This window comes from Aplidium turbinatum, chromosome 3, assembly GCF_918807975.1.
Source record: "Aplidium turbinatum chromosome 3, kaAplTurb1.1, whole genome shotgun sequence".
NCBI classification, from domain to species: Eukaryota; Metazoa; Chordata; class Ascidiacea; order Aplousobranchia; family Polyclinidae; genus Aplidium; species Aplidium turbinatum.
In genome coordinates this window covers 10746597-10764036 of record NC_137474.1, presented here as the reverse complement: position 1 = coordinate 10764036, position 17440 = coordinate 10746597, and the positions used below count along the sequence as shown (strand labels likewise).

General features: G+C 41.1%; 23 non-coding genes across 23 annotated transcripts; all 23 read right to left on the bottom strand.

The window, feature by feature from the left end:
* Positions 1–474: 474 nt before the first annotated feature.
* On the bottom strand, positions 475–556 carry Trnal-uag (transfer RNA leucine (anticodon UAG)). The gene has a single exon. It is a non-coding gene; the product is annotated as a tRNA-Leu (tRNA).
* A 774-nt stretch (positions 557–1330) lies between these two features.
* Positions 1331–1403, bottom strand: Trnak-uuu (transfer RNA lysine (anticodon UUU)). The gene has a single exon. It is a non-coding gene; the product is annotated as a tRNA-Lys (tRNA).
* A 285-nt stretch (positions 1404–1688) lies between these two features.
* On the bottom strand, positions 1689–1770 carry Trnal-uag (transfer RNA leucine (anticodon UAG)). Its single transcript has one exon. It is a non-coding gene; the product is annotated as a tRNA-Leu (tRNA).
* Positions 1771–2549: 779 nt separating this feature from the next.
* Trnak-uuu (transfer RNA lysine (anticodon UUU)) lies at positions 2550–2622 on the bottom strand. The gene has a single exon. It is a non-coding gene; the product is annotated as a tRNA-Lys (tRNA).
* Positions 2623–2907: 285 nt separating this feature from the next.
* On the bottom strand, positions 2908–2989 carry Trnal-uag (transfer RNA leucine (anticodon UAG)). The gene has a single exon. It is a non-coding gene; the product is annotated as a tRNA-Leu (tRNA).
* A 779-nt stretch (positions 2990–3768) lies between these two features.
* On the bottom strand, positions 3769–3841 carry Trnak-uuu (transfer RNA lysine (anticodon UUU)). The gene has a single exon. It is a non-coding gene; the product is annotated as a tRNA-Lys (tRNA).
* A 285-nt stretch (positions 3842–4126) lies between these two features.
* On the bottom strand, positions 4127–4208 carry Trnal-uag (transfer RNA leucine (anticodon UAG)). The gene has a single exon. It is a non-coding gene; the product is annotated as a tRNA-Leu (tRNA).
* A 1470-nt stretch (positions 4209–5678) lies between these two features.
* Trnak-uuu (transfer RNA lysine (anticodon UUU)) lies at positions 5679–5751 on the bottom strand. The gene has a single exon. It is a non-coding gene; the product is annotated as a tRNA-Lys (tRNA).
* Positions 5752–6036: 285 nt separating this feature from the next.
* On the bottom strand, positions 6037–6118 carry Trnal-uag (transfer RNA leucine (anticodon UAG)). The gene has a single exon. It is a non-coding gene; the product is annotated as a tRNA-Leu (tRNA).
* A 780-nt stretch (positions 6119–6898) lies between these two features.
* Positions 6899–6971, bottom strand: Trnak-uuu (transfer RNA lysine (anticodon UUU)). Its single transcript has one exon. It is a non-coding gene; the product is annotated as a tRNA-Lys (tRNA).
* A 285-nt stretch (positions 6972–7256) lies between these two features.
* On the bottom strand, positions 7257–7338 carry Trnal-uag (transfer RNA leucine (anticodon UAG)). The gene has a single exon. It is a non-coding gene; the product is annotated as a tRNA-Leu (tRNA).
* A 779-nt stretch (positions 7339–8117) lies between these two features.
* Positions 8118–8190, bottom strand: Trnak-uuu (transfer RNA lysine (anticodon UUU)). The gene has a single exon. It is a non-coding gene; the product is annotated as a tRNA-Lys (tRNA).
* A 285-nt stretch (positions 8191–8475) lies between these two features.
* Positions 8476–8557, bottom strand: Trnal-uag (transfer RNA leucine (anticodon UAG)). The gene has a single exon. It is a non-coding gene; the product is annotated as a tRNA-Leu (tRNA).
* A 1471-nt stretch (positions 8558–10028) lies between these two features.
* Trnak-uuu (transfer RNA lysine (anticodon UUU)) lies at positions 10029–10101 on the bottom strand. The gene has a single exon. It is a non-coding gene; the product is annotated as a tRNA-Lys (tRNA).
* A 285-nt stretch (positions 10102–10386) lies between these two features.
* On the bottom strand, positions 10387–10468 carry Trnal-uag (transfer RNA leucine (anticodon UAG)). The gene has a single exon. It is a non-coding gene; the product is annotated as a tRNA-Leu (tRNA).
* Positions 10469–11243: 775 nt separating this feature from the next.
* On the bottom strand, positions 11244–11316 carry Trnak-uuu (transfer RNA lysine (anticodon UUU)). Its single transcript has one exon. It is a non-coding gene; the product is annotated as a tRNA-Lys (tRNA).
* Positions 11317–11588: 272 nt separating this feature from the next.
* Trnal-uag (transfer RNA leucine (anticodon UAG)) lies at positions 11589–11670 on the bottom strand. Its single transcript has one exon. It is a non-coding gene; the product is annotated as a tRNA-Leu (tRNA).
* Positions 11671–12445: 775 nt separating this feature from the next.
* Trnak-uuu (transfer RNA lysine (anticodon UUU)) lies at positions 12446–12518 on the bottom strand. The gene has a single exon. It is a non-coding gene; the product is annotated as a tRNA-Lys (tRNA).
* A 285-nt stretch (positions 12519–12803) lies between these two features.
* Positions 12804–12885, bottom strand: Trnal-uag (transfer RNA leucine (anticodon UAG)). The gene has a single exon. It is a non-coding gene; the product is annotated as a tRNA-Leu (tRNA).
* A 780-nt stretch (positions 12886–13665) lies between these two features.
* On the bottom strand, positions 13666–13738 carry Trnak-uuu (transfer RNA lysine (anticodon UUU)). Its single transcript has one exon. It is a non-coding gene; the product is annotated as a tRNA-Lys (tRNA).
* A 285-nt stretch (positions 13739–14023) lies between these two features.
* Positions 14024–14105, bottom strand: Trnal-uag (transfer RNA leucine (anticodon UAG)). The gene has a single exon. It is a non-coding gene; the product is annotated as a tRNA-Leu (tRNA).
* A 2540-nt stretch (positions 14106–16645) lies between these two features.
* Positions 16646–16718, bottom strand: Trnak-uuu (transfer RNA lysine (anticodon UUU)). Its single transcript has one exon. It is a non-coding gene; the product is annotated as a tRNA-Lys (tRNA).
* Positions 16719–17001: 283 nt separating this feature from the next.
* On the bottom strand, positions 17002–17083 carry Trnal-uag (transfer RNA leucine (anticodon UAG)). Its single transcript has one exon. It is a non-coding gene; the product is annotated as a tRNA-Leu (tRNA).
* Positions 17084–17440: the final 357 nt, after the last annotated feature.

The window sequence follows — 17440 nt, the reverse complement described above, 5'->3', positions numbered from 1 at the left end:
TTCCAGCGCTGCAGTTGAAAGAATGTTTTCAATGGGAAAAGACATATTGGAACTAAAACACAGCAAAATGTCAGATTAACACTTTCAGATGCTTGTGCTTCTTCGTGGAAATTCAAAATAAAACTTGTTTGTTTCGAGTGGTTTATACCGTGTGAATGTTTGGCAACTAGCGAACAAAATTAGTTTGCGCTAGTGTATGCGCTGACGCTGACGCCGCCAACTTTTTTTACAAGTTACGTTGACGCATGCGGCGTATGCTTTTCGAACCTTTGCGTTTGCGCTGACGGCGTCAATACTTTTTGTATGCGCGTACATCACTAATTTTTTGACTCTAAAGCATTAACAACGGTCACAAATGAAAGAGAATATTTTCTGCAGCATGCAAGGACTTTGAAAAATAATACTAATCATTAGAAAAGATCGTTTGTTATGACACTGGTAAAAATAAAGGAATAGACGAAAACTAAACAGGCTTGGCAGCGGTGGGATTTGAACCCACGCCATCGAAATGACTGGTGGCTAAAACCAGCGCCTTAGACCGCTCGGCCACGCTACCCACAACAATGGGCAGTTGTCTCTTGACAATATTCAAAATGGTCGAAGTCGTCGTGTGAGCCTTTGGGGCAGAGGGTCTATCCTTTTACCACCCCAGATTCATGATATTCCCCGACTAAACTAGAAGGCTATTAGAGAGTAGCCAATTTTTTGTTTCATCATCCAAAACACACAGACCTTCCACTCCATTAGGTGGCTTGAAGATGGTGCAATTGGTGATGATGTGGTCTGCGGTCTGTTCCTCATCAACACCACATTCACAAGAAGAGAAAGAAGCCATTCCCCATTGGTGCATGGATGAGCGGAAAGGCCCGACACCGTACGGAGATGGTTGTGGCCCACCAAAGTCTGTCTTTTGTAGTGTCAGGCTGGTGGAACGGGTGTCGACATAATGGTGATCGTAATGAAGCTTCTGTCGATCATATTGATGAACTGCGGGTTTAGTAAACGAGAAATCTGCATAATACAAACTAATATTTCGTAGATGCTTTCAAACCTTGAGCGGCCTTTCTGATTTTCAGAAGTTTTGTTTGATAGGTGTAGCTGCTTTTGTTGCATCGCATGAACCGAGAGAACCCTCCTTGACGCATACTATCCAAAGGTTGTTGGATGGACCATGTCGTACATTGACTTCATTCATTTTTAATATAAAAAAATTCTATCTTGTTACAAAGTAACAATTTCACTCATAGCACTTGAGTGATAACTAATTTTTTTCCTGGGGCACTTGTCCGTTTCACAATAAAAGCTGATTGGGCTGCACAATCTGTGAACCCGCCCAATAAGGGACTTGAACCCTTGACCGTTGGATTAAAAGTCCAACGCTCTACCGACTGAGCTAACCGGGCTCTAATTTCTCTACAATATAGAAAAAAATCACAACAATTTACACCAGAAGGAAAGCAAACTATAATTTTATGACAATTTGAATGTTGTGGCAAATCAAGTGCAAAAGCGGCAAAACCAAGCGTTGTATTGAATTTTTTAACTCTAAAGCATTAACAACGGTCACAAATGAAAGAGAATATTTTCTGCAGCATGCAAGGACTTTGAAAAATAATCCGAAACATTAAAAAAGATCGTTTGTTATGACACTGGTAAAAATAAAGGAATAGACGAAAACTAAACAGGCTTGGCAGCGGTGGGATTTGAACCCACGCCATCGAAATGACTGGTGCCTAAAACCAGCGCCTTAGACCGCTCGGCCACGCTACCCACAACAATGGGCAGTTGTCTCTTGACAATACTCAAAATGGTCGAAGTCGTCGTGTGAGCCTTTGGGGCAGAGGGTCTATCCTTTTACCACCCCAGATTCATGATATTCCCCGACTAAACTGGAAGGCTATTAGAGAGTAGCCAATTTTTTGTTTCATCATCCAAAACACACAGACCTTCCACTCCATTAGGTGGCTTGAAAATGGTGCAATTGGTGATGATGTGGTCTGCGGTCTGTTCCTCATCAACACCACATTCACAAGAAGAGAAAGAAGCCATTCCCCATTGGTGCATGGATGAGCGGAAAGGCCCGACACCGTACGGAGATGGTTGTGGCCCACCAAAGTCTGTCTTTTGTAGTGTCAGGCTGGTGGAACGGGTGTCGACATAATGGTGATCGTAATGAAGCTTCTGTCGATCATATTGATGAACTGCGGGTTTAGTAAACGAGAAATCTGCATAATACAAACTAATATTTCGTAGATGCTTTCAAACCTTGAGCCGCCTTTCAGATTTTCAGAAGTTTTGTTTGATAGGTGTAGCTGCTTTTGTTGCATCGCATGAACCGAGAGAACCCTCCTTGACGCATAGCCTACTATCCAAAGGTTGTTGGATGGACCATGTCGTACATTGACCTCATTCATTTTTAATTTAAAAAAATTCTATCTTGTTACAAAGTAACAATTTCACTCATAGCACTTGAGTGATAACTAATTTTTTTTCTGGGGCACTTGTCCGTTTGACAATAAAAGCTGATTGGGCTGCACAATCTGCGAACCCGCCCGATAAGGGACTTGAACCCTTGACCGTTGGATTAAAAGTCCAACGCTCTACCGACTGAGCTAACCGTGCTGTAATTTCTCCACAATATAGAAAAAAATCACAACAATTTACACCAGAAGGAAAGCAAACTATAACTTTATGACAATTTGAATGTTGTGGCAAATCAAGCGCAAAAGCGGCAAAACCAAGCGTTGTATTGAATTTTTTAACTCTAAAGCATTAACAACGGTCACAAATGAAAGAGAATATTTTCTGCAGCATGCAAGGACTTTGAAAAATAATCCGAAACATTAAAAAAGATCGTTTGTTATGACACTGGTAAAAATAAAGGAATAGACGAAAACTAAACAAGCTTGGCAGCGGTGGGATTTGAACCCACGCCATCGAAATGACTGGTGCCTAAAACCAGCGCCTTAGACCGCTCGGCCACGCTACCCACAACAATGGGCAGTTGTCTCTTGACAATAGCCTACTCACAATGCTCCACGTCGTCGTGTGAGCCTTTGGGGCAGAGGATCTATCCGTTTACCACCCCAGATTCATAATATTCCCCGACTAAACTGGAAGGCTATTAGAGAGTAGCAAATTTTTTGTTTCATCATCCAAAACACACAGACCTTCCACTTCATTAGGTGGCTTGAAGATGGTGCAATTGGTGATGATGTGGTCTGCGGTCTGTTCCTCATTAACACCACATTCACAAGAAGAGAAAGAAGCCATTCCCAATTGGTGCATGGATGAGCGGAAAGGCCCGACACCGTACGGAGATGGTTGTGGCCCACCAAAGTCTGTCTTTTGTAGTGTCAGGCTGGTGGAACGGGTGTCGACATAATGGTGATCGTAATGAAGCTTCTGTTGATCATATTGATGAACTGCGGGTTTAGTAAACGAGAAATCTGCATAATACAAACTATTATTTCGTAGATACTTTCAAACCTTGAGCCGCCTTTCTGATTTTCAGAAGTTTTGTTTGATAGGTGTAGTTGTTTTTGTTGCATCGCATGAACCGAGAGAACCCTCCTTGACGCATACTATCCAAAGGTTGTTGGATGGACCATGTCGTACATTGACTTCATTCATTTTTAATTTAAAAAAATTCTATCTTGTTACAAAGTAACAATTTCACTCATAGCACTTGAGTGATAACTAATTTTTTTCCTGGGGCACTTGTCCGTTTGACAATAAAAACTGATTGGGCTGCACAATCTGCGAACCCGCCCGATAAGGGACTTGAACCCTTGACCGTTGGATTAAAAGTCCAACGCTCTACCGACTGAGCTAACCGGGCTCTAATTTCTCTACAATATAGAAAAAAATCACAACAATTTACACCAGAAGGAAAGCAAACTATAACTTTATGACAATTTGAATGTTGTGGCAAATCAAGTGCAAAAGCGGCAAAACCAAGCGTTGTATTGAATTTTTTAACTCTAAAGCATTAACAACGGTCACAAATGAAAGAGAATATTTTCTGCAGCATGCAAGGACTTTGAAAAATAATCCGAAACATTAAAAAAGATCGTTTGTTATGACACTGGTAAAAATACAGGAATAGACGAAAACTAAACAGGCTTGGCAGCGGTGGGATTTGAACCCACGCCATCGAAATGACTGGTGCCTAAAACCAGCGCCTTAGACCGCTCGGCCACGCTACCCACAACAATGGGCAGTTGTCTCTTGACAATACTCAAAATGGTCGAAGTCGTCGTGTGAGCCTTTGGGGCAGAGGGTCTATCCTTTTACCACCCCAGATTCATGATATTCCCCGACTGTCACGATTTCTTTCTATCTCTTACCAGGAAAAAGACTTGGAAAGGTTCAATGACGTAGTTTAATGGGTCAAACCGAAAAGCAGTCAATTAAATGTCGAACAATTCTACTAGTGAAATGATAATCTGACTTCTCGAAGAACTTTAACGAACGGCTTCTCAAATAACTCTAATTTCTGCATCAACTACCAATCCACAACTCATAGCACACCTCTCATAATCAACTCATAATAATCACCATAATAATCATAATCATAATTACGCAAATTACACCACTATTTATAGAAGGTGGCTTCGGTCTGGTAACATCGAGAAGGTTACGTAATGTCACATTGTTCTGTCAAGTTGCAATAAATGTCAACAAGCAGAAGCTTATAAAAGTCTAAAGAATGTCACGTTCGCAAGAAGATTCTTACATAATAACGATTTCGCAATCGGACATTTACTGATAAAAAACCTTATGACGTCATGACAAACGACGCTCAGAAATCATGAAAAACAACAGAACCTTCTAGATTTGCATACTTACAGATGATTCTAGAAATAGTTACATAATACAAATTTCTCAATCAGAGGTTACTTTAGGTCAATACCCGATAATAACACATCGCTCAAAATTCCATAATGAAAACAACACGCTCGTTGAAGATACAAAGCAAGCCATCGCGAGGCATTGCACCTTGATTGTGACACCGACTAAACTGGAAGGCTATTAGAGAGTAGCCAATTTTTTGTTTCATCATCCAAAACACACAGACCTTCCACTCCATTAGGTGGCTTGAAGATGGTGCAATTGGTGATGATGTGGTCTGCGGTCTGTTCCTCATCAACACCACATTCACAAGAAGAGAAAGAAGCCATTCCCCATTGGTGCATGGATGAGCGGAAAGGCCCGACACCGTACGGAGATGGTTGTGGCCCACCAAAGTCTGTCTTTTGTAGTGTCAGGCTGGTGGAACGGGTGTCGACATAATGGTGATCGTAATGAAGCTTCTGTCGATCATATTGATGAACTGCGGGTTTAGTAAACGAGAAATCTGCATAATACAAACTAATATTTCGTAGATGCTTTCAAACCTTGAGCCGCCTTTCAGATTTTCAGAAGTTTTGTTTGATAGGTGTAGCTGCTTTTGTTGCATCGCATGAACCGAGAGAACCCTCCTTGACGCATACTATCCAAAGGTTGTTGGATGGACCATGTCGTACATTGACTTCATTCATTTTTAATATAAAAAAATTCTATCTTGTTACAAAGTAACAACTTCACTCATAGCACTTGAGTGATAACTAATTTTTTTCCTGGGGCACTTGTCCGTTTCACAATAAAAGCTGATTGGGCTGCACAATCTGTGAACCCGCCCAATAAGGGACTTGAACCATTGACCGTTGGATTAAAAGTCCAACGCTCTACCGACTGAGCTAACCGGGCTCTAATTTCTCTACAATATAGAAAAAAATCACAACAATTTACACCAGAAGGAAAGCAAACTATAATTTTATGACAATTTGAATGTTGTGGCAAATCAAGTGCAAAAGCGGCAAAACCAAGCGTTGTATTGAATTTTTTAACTCTAAAGCATTAACAACGGTCACAAATGAAAGAGAATATTTTCTGCAGCATGCAAGGACTTTGAAAAATAATCCGAAACATTAAAAAAGATCGTTTGTTATGACACTGGTAAAAATAAAGGAATAGACGAAAACTAAACAGGCTTGGCAGCGGTGGGATTTGAACCCACGCCATCGAAATGACTGGTGCCTAAAACCAGCGCCTTAGACCGCTCGGCCACGCTACCCACAACAATGGGCAGTTGTCTCTTGACAATACTCAAAATGGTCGAAGTCGTCGTGTGAGCCTTTGGGGCAGAGGGTCTATCCTTTTACCACCCCAGATTCATGATATTCCCCGACTAAACTGGAAGGCTATTAGAGAGTAGCCAATTTTTTGTTTCATCATCCAAAACACACAGACCTTCCACTCCATTAGGTGGCTTGAAGATGGTGCAATTGGTGATGATGTGGTCTGCGGTCTGTTCCTCATCAACACCACATTCACAAGAAGAGAAAGAAGCCATTCCCCATTGGTGCATGGATGAGCGGAAAGGCCCGACACCGTACGGAGATGGTTGTGGCCCACCAAAGTCTGTCTTTTGTAGTGTCAGGCTGGTGGAACGGGTGTCGACATAATGGTGATCGTAATGAAGCTTCTGTCGATCATATTGATGAACTGCGGGTTTAGTAAACGAGAAATCTGCATAATACAAACTAATATTTCGTAGATGCTTTCAAACCTTGAGCCGCCTTTCAGATTTTCAGAAGTTTTGTTTGATAGGTGTAGCTGCTTTTGTTGCATCGCATGAACCGAGAGAACCCTCCTTGACGCATAGCCTACTATCCAAAGGTTGTTGGATGGACCATGTCGTACATTGACCTCATTCATTTTTAATTTAAAAAAAATTCTATCTTGTTACAAAGTAACAATTTCACTCATAGCACTTGAGTGATAACTAATTTTTTTTCTGGGGCACTTGTCCGTTTGACAATAAAAGCTGATTGGGCTGCACAATCTGCGAACCCGCCCGATAAGGGACTTGAACCCTTGACCGTTGGATTAAAAGTCCAACGCTCTACCGACTGAGCTAACCGTGCTGTAATTTCTCCACAATATAGAAAAAAATCACAACAATTTACACCAGAAGGAAAGCAAACTATAACTTTATGACAATTTGAATGTTGTGGCAAATCAAGCGCAAAAGCGGCAAAACCAAGCGTTGTATTGAATTTTTTAACTCTAAAGCATTAACAACGGTCACAAATGAAAGAGAATATTTTCTGCAGCATGCAAGGACTTTGAAAAATAATCCGAAACATTAAAAAAGATCGTTTGTTATGACACTGGTAAAAATAAAGGAATAGACGAAAACTAAACAGGCTTGGCAGCGGTGGGATTTGAACCCACGCCATCGAAATGACTGGTGCCTAAAACCAGCGCCTTAGACCGCTCGGCCACGCTACCCACAACAGTGGGCAGTTGTCTCTTGACAATAGCCTACTCACAATGCTCCACGTCGTCGTGTGAGCCTTTGGGGCAGAGGATCTATCCGTTTACCACCCCAGATTCATGATATTCCCCGACTAAACTGGAAGGCTATTAGAGAGTAGCAAATTTTTTGTTTCATCATCCAAAACACACAGACCTTCCACTTCATTAGGTGGCTTGAAGATGGTGCAATTGGTGATGATGTGGTCTGCGGTCTGTTCCTCATTAACACCACATTCACAAGAAGAGAAAGAAGCCATTCCCCATTGGTGCATGGATGAGCGGAAAGGCCCGACACCGTACGGAGATGGTTGTGGCCCACCAAAGTCTGTCTTTTGTAGTGTCAGGCTGGTGGAACGGGTGTCGACATAATGGTGATCGTAATGAAGCTTCTGTTGATCATATTGATGAACTGCGGGTTTAGTAAACGAGAAATCTGCATAATACAAACTAATATTTCGTAGATACTTTCAAACCTTGAGCCGCCTTTCTGATTTTCAGAAGTTTTGTTTGATAGGTGTAGTTGTTTTTGTTGCATCGCATGAACCGAGAGAACCTTCCTTGACGCATACTATCCAAAGGTTGTTGGATGGACCATGTCGTACATTGACTTCATTCATTTTTAATTTAAAAAAATTCTATCTTGTTACAAAGTAACAATTTCACTCATAGCACTTGAGTGATAACTAATTTTTTTCCTGGGGCACTTGTCCGTTTGACAATAAAAACTGATTGGGCTGCACAATCTGCGAACCCGCCCGATAAGGGACTTGAACCCTTGACCGTTGGATTAAAAGTCCAACGCTCTACCGACTGAGCTAACCGTGCTGTAATTTCTCCACAATATAGAAAAAAATCACAACAATTTACACCAGAAGGAAAGCAAACTATAACTTTATGACAATTTGAATGTTGTGGCAAATCAAGTGCAAAAGCGGCAAAACCAAGCGTTGTATTGAATTTTTTAACTCTAAAGCATTAACAACGGTCACAAATGAAAGAGAATATTTTCTGCAGCATGCAAGGACTTTGAAAAATAATCCGAAACATTAAAAAAGATCGTTTGTTATGACACTGGTAAAAATACAGGAATAGACGAAAACTAAACAGGCTTGGCAGCGGTGGGATTTGAACCCACGCCATCGAAATGACTGGTGCCTAAAACCAGCGCCTTAGACCGCTCGGCCACGCTACCCACAACAATGGGCAGTTGTCTCTTGACAATACTCAAAATGGTCGAAGTCGTCGTGTGAGCCTTTGGGGCAGAGGGTCTATCCTTTTACCACCCCAGATTCATGATATTCCCCGACTGTCACGATTTCTTTCTATCTCTTACCAGGAAAAAGACTTGGAAAGGTTCAATGACGTAGTTTAATGGGTCAAACCGAAAAGCAGTCAATTAAATGTCGAACAATTCTACTAGTGAAATGATAATCTGACTTCTCGAAGAACTTTAACGAACGGCTTCTCAAATAACTCTAATTTCTGCATCAACTACCAATCCACAACTCATAGCACACCTCTCATAATCAACTCATAATAATCACCATAATAATCATAATCATAATTACGCAAATTACACCACTATTTATAGAAGGTGGCTTCGGTCTGGTAACATCGAGAAGGTTACGTAATGTCACATTGTTCTGTCAAGTTGCAATAAATGTCAACAAGCAGAAGCTTATAGAAGTCTAAAGAATGTCACGTTCGCAAGAAGATTCTTACATAATAACGATTTCGCAATCGGACATTTACTGATAAAAAACCTTATGACGTCATGACAAACGACGCTCAGAAATCATGAAAAACAACAGAACCTTCTAGATTTGCATACTTACAGATGATTCTAGAAATAGTTACATAATACAAATTTCTCAATCAGAGGTTACTTTAGGTCAATACCCGATAATAACACATCGCTCAAAATTCCATAATGAAAACAACACGCTCGTTGAAGATACAAAGCAAGCCATCGCGAGGCATTGCACCTTGATTGTGACACCGACTAAACTGGAAGGCTATTAGAGAGTAGCCAATTTTTTGTTTCATCATCCAAAACACACAGACCTTCCACTCCATTAGGTGGCTTGAAGATGGTGCAATTGGTGATGATGTGGTCTGCGGTCTGTTCCTCATCAACACCACATTCACAAGAAGAGAAAGAAGCCATTCCCCATTGGTGCATGGATGAGCGGAAAGGCCCGACACCGTACGGAGATGGTTGTGGCCCACCAAAGTCTGTCTTTTGTAGTGTCAGGCTGGTGGAACGGGTGTCGACATAATGGTGATCGTAATGAAGCTTCTGTCGATCATATTGATGAACTGCGGGTTTAGTAAACGAGAAATCTGCATAATACAAACTAATATTTCGTAGATGCTTTCAAACCTTGAGCCGCCTTTCAGATTTTCAGAAGTTTTGTTTGATAGGTGTAGCTGCTTTTGTTGCATCGCATGAACCGAGAGAACCCTCCTTGACGCATACTATCCAAAGGTTGTTGGATGGACCATGTCGTACATTGACCTCATTCATTTTTAATTTAAAAAAAATTCTATCTTGTTACAAAGTAACAATTTCACTCATAGCACTTGAGTGATAACTAATTTTTTTCCTGGGGCACTTGTCCGTTTGACAATAAAAGCTGATTGGGCTGCACAATCTGCGAACCCGCCCGATAAGGGACTTGAACCCTTGACCGTTGGATTAAAAGTCCAACACTCTACCGACTGAGCTAACCGGGCTCTAATTTCTCTACAATATAGAAAAAAATCACAACAATTTACACCAGAAGGAAAGCAAACTATAACTTTATGACAATTTGAATGTTGTGGCAAATCAAGCGCAAAAGCGGCAAAACCAAGCGTTGTATTGATTTTTTTAACTCTAAAGCATTAACAACGGTCACAAATGAAAGAGAATGTTTTCTGCAGCATGCAAGGACTTTGAAAAATAATCCGAAACATTAAAAAAGATCGTTTGTTATGACACTGGTAAAAATAAAGGAATAGACGAAAACTAAACAGGCTTGGCAGCGGTGGGATTTGAACCCACGCCATCGAAATGACTGGTGCCTAAAACCAGCGCCTTAGACCGCTCGGCCACGCTACCCACAACAATGGGCAGTTGTCTCTTGACAATACTCAAAATGGTCGAAGTCGTCGTGTGAGCCTTTGGGGCAGAGGGTCTATCCTTTTACCACCCCAGATTCATGATATTCCCCGACTAAACTAGAAGGCTATTAGAGAGTAGCCAATTTTTTGTTTCATCATCCAAAACACACAGACCTTCCACTCCATTAGGTGGCTTGAAGATGGTGCAATTGGTGATGATGTGGTCTGCGGTCTGTTCCTCATCAACACCACATTCACAAGAAGAGAAAGAAGCCATTCCCCATTGGTGCATGGATGAGCGGAAAGGCCCGACACCGTACGGAGATGGTTGTGGCCCACCAAAGTCTGTCTTTTGTAGTGTCAGGCTGGTGGAACGGGTGTCGACATAATGGTGATCGTAATGAAGCTTCTGTCGATCATATTGATGAACTGCGGGTTTAGTAAACGAGAAATCTGCATAATACAAACTAATATTTCGTAGATGCTTTCAAACCTTGAGCGGCCTTTCAGATTTTCAGAAGTTTTGTTTGATAGGTGTAGCTGCTTTTGTTGCATCGCATGAACCGAGAGAACCCTTCTTGACGCATACTATCCAAAGGTTGTTGGATGGACCATGTCGTACATTGACTTCATTCATTTTTAATATAAAAAAATTCTATCTTGTTACAAAGTAACAATTTCACTCATAGCACTTGAGTGATAACTAATTTTTTTTTCTGGGGCACTTGTCCGTTTCACAATAAAAGCTGATTGGGCTGCACAATCTGTGAACCCGCCCGATAAGGGACTTGAACCCTTGACCGTTGGATTAAAAGTCCAACGCTCCACCGACTGAGCTAACCGGGCTCTAATTTCTCTACAGTATAGAAAAAAATCACAACAATTTACACCAGAAGGAAAGCAAACTATAATTTTATGACAATTTGAATGTTGTGGCAAATCAAGTGCAAAAGCGGCAAAACCAAGCGTTGTATTGAATTTTTTAACTCTAAAGCATTAACAACGGTCACAAATGAAAGAGAATATTTTCTGCAGCATGCAAGGACTTTGAAAAATAATCCGAAACATTAAAAAAGATCGTTTGTTATGACACTGGTAAAAATAAAGGAATAGAGGCTTGGCAGCGGTGGGATTTGAACCCACGCCATCGAAATGATTGGTGCCTAAAACCAGCGCCTTAGACCGCTCGGCCACGCTACCCACAACAATGGGCAGTTGTCTCTTGACAATACTCAAAATGGTCGAAGTCGTCGTGTGAGCCTTTGGGGCAGAGGGTCTATCCTTTTACCACCCCAGATTCATGATATTCCCCGACTAAACTGGAAGGCTATTAGAGAGTAGCAAATTTTTTGTTTCATCATCCAAAACACACAGACCTTCCACTCCATTAGGTGGCTTGAAGATGGTGCAATTGGTGATGATGTGGTCTGCGGTCTGTTCCTCATCAACACTACATTCACAAGAAGAGAAAGAAGCCATTCCCCATTGGTGCATGGATGAGCGGAAAGGCCCGACACCGTACGGAGATGGTTGTGGCCCACCAAAGTCTGTCTTTTGTAGTGTCAGGCTGGTGGAACGGGTGTCGACATAATGGTGATCGTAATGAAGCTTCTGTCGATCATATTGATGAACTGCGGGTTTAGTAAACGAGAAATCTGCATAATACAAACTAATATTTCGTAGATGCTTTCAAACCTTGAGCCGCCTTTCTGATTTTCAGAAGTTTTGTTTGATAGGTGTAGCTGCCTTTGTTGCATCGCATGAACCGAGAGAACCCTCCTTGACGCATACTATCCAAAGGTTGTTGGATGGACCATGTCGTACATTGACCTCATTCATTTTTAATTTAAAAAAAATTCTATCTTGTTACAAAGTAACAATTTCACTCATAGCACTTGAGTGATAATTAATTTTTTTCCTTTGGCACTTGTCCGTTTGACAATAAAAGCTGATTGGGCTGCACAATCTGCGAACCCGCCCGATAAGGGACTTGAACCCTTGACCGTTGGATTAAAAGTCCAACGCTCTACCGACTGAGCTAACCGGGCTGTAATTTCTCCACAATATAGAAAAAAATCACAACAATTTACACCAGAAGGAAAGCAAACTATAACCTTATGACAATTTGAATGTTGTGGCAAATCAAGCGCAAAAGCGGCAAAACCAAGCGTTGTATTGAATTTTTTAACTCTAAAGCATTAACAACGGTCACAAATGAAAGAGAATATTTTCTGCAGCATGCAAGGACTTTGAAAAATAATCCGAAACATTAAAAAAGATCGTTTGTTATGACACTGGTAAAAATAAAGGAATAGACGAAAACTAAACAGGCTTGGCAGCGGTGGGATTTGAACCCACGCCATCGAAATGACTGGTGCCTAAAACCAGCGCCTTAGACCGCTCGGCCACGCTACCCACAACAATGGGCAGTTGTCTCTTGACAATACTCAAAATGGTCGAAGTCGTCGTGTGAGCCTTTGGGGCAGAGGGTCTATCATTTTACCACCCCAGATTCATGATATTCCCCGACTAAACTGGAAGGCTATTAGAGAGTAGCAAATTTTTTGTTTCATCATCCAAAACACACAGACCTTCCACTCCATTAGGTGGCTTGAAGATGGTGCAATTGGTGATGATGTGGTCTGCGGTCTGTTCCTCATCAACACCACATTCACAAGAAGAGAAAGAAGCCATTCCCCATTGGTGCATGGATGAGCGGAAAGGCCCGACACCGTACGGAGATGGTTGTGGCCCACCAAAGTCTGTCTTTTGTAGTGTCAGGCTGGTGGAACGGGTGTCGACATAATGGTGATCGTAATGAAGCTTCTGTCGATCATATTGATGAACTGCGGGTTTAGTAAACGAGAAATCTGCATAATACAAACTAATATTTCGTAGATGCTTTCAAACCTTGAGCCGCCTTTCAGATTTTCAGAAGTTTTGTTTGATAGGTGTAGCTGCTTTTGTTGCATCGCATGAACCGAGAGAACCCTCCTTGACGCATAGCCTACTATCCAAAGGTTGTTGGATGGACCATGTCGTACATTGACCTCATTCATTTTTAATTTAAAAAAAATTCTATCTTGTTACAAAGTAACAATTTCACTCATAGCACTTGAGTGATAACTAATTTTTTTTCTGGGGCACTTGTCCGTTTGACAATAAAAGCTGATTGGGCTGCACAATCTGCGAACCCGCCCGATAAGGGACTTGAACCCTTGACCGTTGGATTAAAAGTCCAACGCTCTACCGACTGAGCTAACCGTGCTGTAATTTCTCCACAATATAGAAAAAAATCACAACAATTTACACCAGAAGGAAAGCAAACTATAACTTTATGACAATTTGAATGTTGTGGCAAATCAAGCGCAAAAGCGGCAAAACCAAGCGTTGTATTGAATTTTTTAACTCTAAAGCATTAACAACGGTCACAAATGAAAGAGAATATTTTCTGCAGCATGCAAGGACTTTGAAAAATAATCCGAAACATTAAAAAAGATCGTTTGTTATGACACTGGTAAAAATAAAGGAATAGACGAAAACTAAACAGGCTTGGCAGCGGTGGGATTTGAACCCACGCCATCGAAATGACTGGTGCCTAAAACCAGCGCCTTAGACCGCTCGGCCACGCTACCCACAACAATGGGCAGTTGTCTCTTGACAATACTCAAAATGGTCGAAGTCGTCGTGTGAGCCTTTGGGGCAGAGGGTCTATCATTTTACCACCCCAGATTCATGATATTCCCCGACTAAACTGGAAGGCTATTAGAGAGTAGCAAATTTTTTGTTTCATCATCCAAAACACACAGACCTTCCACTCCATTAGGTGGCTTGAAGATGGTGCAATTGGTGATGATGTGGTCTGCGGTCTGTTCCTCATCAACACCACATTCACAAGAAGAGAAAGAAGCCATTCCCCATTGGTGCATGGATGAGCGAAAGGCCCGACACCGTACGGAGATGGTTGTGGCCCACCAAAGTCTGTCTTTTGTAGTGTCAGGCTGGTGGAACGGGTGTCGACATAATGGTGATCGTAATGAAGCTTCTGTCGATCATATTGATGAACTGCGGGTTTAGTAAACGAGAAATCTGCATAATACAAACTAATATTTCGTAGATGCTTTCAAACCTTGAGCCGCCTTTCAGATTTTCAGAAGTTTTGTTTGATAGGTGTAGCTGCTTTTGTTGCATCGCATGAACCGAGAGAACCCTCCTTGACGCATAGGCCTACTATCCAAAGGTTGTTGGATGGACCATGTCGTACATTGACTTCATTCATTTTTAATAAAAAAAAATTCTATCTTGTTGCAAAGTAACAATTTCACTCATAGCACTTAAAGTGCCTCTGACAGGAAAATGAATTTGCTAAATTTACCTAAGATACCAAAGAGATGACACTAACAAACTTCCCTGACCAGCAAATCGTAAAAAATATCAACAGGCTACTAATTTACAAGCTTGCAAACTTTCGTTCATTTTCGGCATATCTGGCAATCAGTCAATTACGAAAATAAAAACGACAACACCGCTGTGACGTCACCGTGGGTGTGAAGGATACATTCTTTCTCTGTGGTGAGTTAGTAAGGTATGGTACGACTGCTCCAAAACGTCAATGTGTGGGGCTCTATTGGTCTAAAGCATGTGCAAAATGAGAATTACCGAAATGAAAAAGTCAACTTATTATTACTATCAGGTTTAGATCAAATAGATTGAGTTTATTTTTATCAAACAGCATCTCAATTCAATTGAAATTGCAGTTTTTCTAAACTCTTGTAGGGCTACAATTTGGATATTTTTTTTGTTTGTCCTAATCTGGCTATAGCCATTTGCAGTGTAACAGCAGTATCTCACAGACAGTACCCTTAATTTATGGTTGAGGTAATGCCTGGAAATTGCTGTTTATGTGACAGAGTCACTGACAAAGACGTGTGCTATATTTTCATGCTTTCAAATAAAACAAGGTGCTGAGAAGAAAATAGTCGAAGTTTTCTTCAAGTCTTCGAAAGTGGGATGGACCATACAAAACTAGTCGTATATGTTCTTTTTACTTCAATGGAGATGATTTTGTTAACACCACAAACCCGATTTGGATCTTCTCAGCAATGAGTGGCGTGCTGGGAACTGTAGGTGGTGCGTTTGCCACAAGTGCGAGTCTATGTACCAGCCCAATGAATGTGTATGTTGCCATGAAGTGCCACAGACGAAAGCACTTTTGAAGAAAGACCCATCTAGCTGTGTTACCAATTTGACCCATTTTGAGGCACACTTACATCCTGCAGTTCTGAGGACTTTTTTTATGAGGAGCAGGAAGAACTGGAGAAAAAGCAATAAACCGAAAGGAGAAAACGGAGACCTATCGAAAGAGTAAGGATGCTACATTAGGCTAAAAATACCCTAAACACTAAAGAATGCACACTAAACAAAGTGATTTTATTTCCTTGCAGGCAGTATCGGTAATTAGTCGCTTACAGGCATGTATTGGAGTGGATACTACAAGGTGGTACTCTCGGAAGCAACAATCGGATTGTGCTGCCATCATGCATTGTTTGGCAAATCCGAAACAATTTTAAAGTCCAGATGGCTATTACACCGGTTTTCAATGGCCAACTGAAGGCACATTATGAGAGAGAGAGAGAGAGAACTTTTATTTATTTATGAATAGTGATGATGAAATAAATATGAATGATGATTCGTACGATTTCTTCATTTTTCACTTCAAGTATATTTTAGGTTTTGTAGAAACGTATCCAGTACAGTTTTATTAAACTGCAAAAAAGAATAAATATTCGAAAAAAGCAACCGCTTGTACCAACTCCGACCAAACTGTGATCCACCAATTACATCTAGAAAGCATTTGTTTTATTCGTCGCTAACGACGCCCACCCACGATGACGTAATACCACCAAAGTCGTCGCAGAGCAGTGAAATATGGAGTTTCGCCTGTGGTGGCGCTGTGGAACTGTCATTTTGTATAAATTTCGCCCTTAAAAGTCGAGCTTCGAGGTTAAGATTAAAAAGTTCGTTAAGCATAATTCTGCGCTAGAAAATGCTTAGAAAAGTTACTATACTTGGGTCCAACCTGTCAGGGGTACTTTAAGTGATAACTAATTTTTTTTTCTGGGGCACTTTGTCCGTTTGACCATAAAAGCTGATTGGGCTGCACAATCTGCGAACCCGCCCGATAAGGGACTTGAACCCTTGACCGTTGGATTAAAAGTCCAACGCTCTACCGACTGAGCTAACCGGGCTGTAGTTTCTCTACAATATAGAAAAAAGTCACAACAATTTACACCAGAAGGAAAGCAAACTATAACTTTATGACAATTTAAATGTTGTGGCAAATCAAGCGCAAAAGCGGCAAAACCAAGCGTTGTATTGAATTTTTTAACTCTAAAGCATTAACAACGGTCACATATGAAAGAGAATAATTTCTGCAGCATACAAGGACTTTGAAAAATAATCCGAAACATTAGAAAAGATCGTTTGTTATGACACTCGTAAAAAAAGGAATAGACGAAAACTAAACAGGCTTGGCAGCGGTGGGATTTGAACCCACGCCATCGAAATGATTGGTGCCTAAAACCAGCGCCTTTGACCGCTCGGCCACGCTACCCACAACATTGGTCAGTTGTCTTTTGACAATACTCAAAATGGTCGTCGTCTTCGTCGTATGAGCCTTTGGGGCTGTAACCACTTTAACAAGTCGAAATTCTGCCACTAAAAATGACTAGAATGAAACCGCCAACCAATCATAAGCTACGGTTTAAGTGACGTAAAAAATGGCAAAAAAAAGATGATAGAAAGCAAATTAAATATTGGATTTTTTGACAGCTTGTTGGCTTAGGGGTTAGGTTTAGCGCGAGAAAGTAGTTATTTCATTGACATGGGTTTGATTCCCACCACTGCTATAGTTCTTTTTCTTCTGTAATTACCAAATAAAGTTCAAAACAAGCATTAACTTTCTGGATGA